The sequence below is a fragment of the Myotis brandtii genome, unplaced genomic scaffold, assembly GCF_000412655.1.
Source record: "Myotis brandtii unplaced genomic scaffold, ASM41265v1 scaffold2802, whole genome shotgun sequence".
In the NCBI taxonomy this organism is placed as follows: domain Eukaryota; kingdom Metazoa; phylum Chordata; class Mammalia; order Chiroptera; family Vespertilionidae; genus Myotis; species Myotis brandtii.
The window spans coordinates 38,407-41,484 of NW_005360686.1; positions in this window are offsets into that span (position 1 = coordinate 38,407).

Sequence of the window (3,078 nt, forward strand, 5' to 3'; positions counted from 1 at the left end):
ACAGCACATGTTTCAAGGGACCTGGCGTATATGGGATACTGTTCTTAATATGTTTGCTCCCCTTGTTAGTGTTATGTGTTTTAACCAAGGTCACCTCTCCGAGAAAGGTTGTTTCCCCAGGTGGGGCTTTTTCCTTGGAGTTGGGGATTAATAGGACTAAGGACAGGAATAAAACCCCTTAACTTAGTGCCTGGCAGGTAATTAATCACTTTAGCTATGAACAATCATGCTTAAGCTACATAATCTTTACTTAGGATAATCTCCTTCAGTCACTTTCTTGTAGCTTAACAGAACAGTAGAGTAGTGACCTTGCAATGGAGATAACAAACACCCTAACCTTTGGAATAGAATGGATTGGATTAAAATCAAATAGTATAAATACAGATGTAACAGGAGAATAAAGAGAGAACCTGGCTAGGCTGATTAACTTAACACTGCCTTCCTGTCATTCCTTCATTCATCGCTGACTCTGTCTACACCTTTGGGAACCCCTGGAACCACTGGGGCTGGACCCCAACACCCGAGGTGGACACTCTTAGTGCACCCCTTTGTGGGCTGTGTGCACAGTCTTGTTGTAGTTAAGCCTTGATTGCTGTTGGTATCACTGGGAGGGATTGACCTCCAGGCCAATTGGCTATGAGAATCAGCTGTGTCTATGGTGGGAGAACTGTTGTGCTGGAAACACCCTTATGGTGCAGGACTTGCTTCAGTGGGGCTTTGGTGTTCACTGAGTCTGCCCCCTGAGTGTGTCCCTTATGGATCTGAAGAACTGTAATCTGGATGGTCTCACTCTGACCACTGGGTACACTGGCTCTTGGATCTCCAAGGAGGTGCCAAGTCAGCCACTGCCTGAGGCCACCTAGCAGGAGCTACTGAGAGATCTGCAGATACCTTTTCTTTGTTTGGGGTTTGGAGGTGCCAAGATGAGGCCCAGCTGTGAAGCAATGCAGCCTGCTGATGAGCTTTAGACCTTCTTTTGGAAGCTCTAAGGTTCTTTGACCCAGCTGCAGTTTGTTAGGTTTTAGATTGCAAAAGGCCAGTCCATTCACATGCAAAAGCCTCTGCGCACAGCTTGGGTGGGGTTGTAAATTGGGTGGGGCTTGGTCTCAAGGAATCCCGGAGTGATGCAAATAGCCATGGTTGCTCCTTAGCCCTCACCCGGATAGGTCCCTGGGTCTCTGTGTCCTGCTACCCTGTGCAAGGACAATGATCACTATGAGCACCTCTGAGAGAAAGCCGCCCTCATGTTCTGGCCCGATGTCAGACAGTCCAGTTTCTCCCTGTATGAGTCTGGGTCCCCAGAGTCTCAGCAAGAACTGGAGTTCAGAGCAGTCAGGAGCTTGTATCTCCCTCCCGATTGCAAAAGAAACAGCGTACCCAGTTGCCAACCTGTTTCGTGTGCCTCCATACTTCCTCTCTTCCGCACCTCTGCACCTCCTTCCAGTCTCTATGTGCTTTTCTCTTTCCCTCTAGTTGTAAAAATTCCACTCAGCCAGCCTTCCCATGGTTCTGGATGATATCCATTTTGTCTTTTAGTTGTAGTTTTGATGTGGTTGTGCGAGGCAGCAAGTTCAGGTGTTTACCTATGCTGCCATCTTGGTTCCTCCTTGCTCTCTTTCTAACTCTTTGAGTTGTAGGGTTAGATAATTTATTAGCATTATTTTCTGGTTTTCGAGATAGGCTTGTAGAGCTATGAACTTCCCTCTCAAGACTGCTTTCACTGTGTCCCATTGATTTTGGATTGTTGTTTTTTCCTTGTCATTTGTTGCCATGATACTTTTTTTTTTAAATCTCTTTGGTAACCTAATCATTGTTTAATTGCATGCTATTTAGCCTCTAGGTATTTGATTTTTTAAAATTATTTTTATTGTAGTTGATTTCTAGTTTTATGCCATTGTGATCTGAGAAGATGCTTGATATGATTTCTATCTTCTTGAATTTGAAGAGACTTTGCCTATGTCCCAACTATCTTTGAGAATGAGCCATGTGCACTTGAGAAGAACGTATATTCTGTGGGTTAGGTGTGAAATGTTCTGAAGATGTCCATTATTTCCATCTAATCTAGTGAGTTATTTAGGATTGATATTTCTTTGCTGATTTTTTGTTTAGAGGATTTGCCCAGTGGTGTTAGTGGGATATTAAAGTCTCCTACTATGACTGTATTGCTGTCAATCTCTCCCTTGATATCCTCCAGAAGTTTTTTTATGTATTTCGGTGCTCCTGTAATGGGTGCATATATGTATACCAGAGTTATATCCTCTTATTGAATTGCTCCCTTTAGTATTATGAAGTGGCCTTCCTTAGGTCTTGTTATGGCCTTCACTTTGAGGTCTTATTTGTCAGATATAAGTATTGTTACCCCAGCTTTTTTTTTCATTTCCGTTTGCCTGAAAAAACCTTTTTCCATCCCTTCACCATCAGTTAGTGTGAGTCCTTTGTTCTGAGGTGGGTTTCCTGTAGACAGCAGATATATTGGTCATGTTTTCTTATCCAGTCAACTACACTATGTTTTTTGATTGGAACATTTAATATATTTATATTTAAAGTTATTATTGATGGGTAGTTGTTTGTCACCATTTTTTTTCTTTATGCCTGTGCTCCTTCTCTTCCCATTTCTCCTTTTTACAGTAGACCCTTTGCCATTTCTTGCATTGCTTGTTTGGTGGTAATAAACTCCCTTTGTCCTTTTTAGTTTGTGATCCTCCTGATTTCACCCTCAATTTTTGATTGGTAGCCTTGCAGAGTACAGTATTCTTGGATTCAAACCCTTCCTTTGCATGACTTTGTATATTTCATTCTATTGCCTTCTGGCCTGATGTTTTTCTGTTGAGAAATCAGTTGCTAGTCTGATGGGGGATCTTTGTAGGTAACTTTCTGTCTATCTCTGGCAGCCTTTAAGATTCTCACTTTGTATTTGGTTTTTGCCAATTTAATTATAATGTGTCTTGGTGTCCGTCTTTTGGGGTTCATCTTGTTTGGGATTCTGTGAGCTTCTTGGACATGTGTGTTTTCTTCCCTGTATCATGGAAGTTTTCTGTCATTATTTCTTCACACAGGTTTTCTTTTTTCTTTATCAAA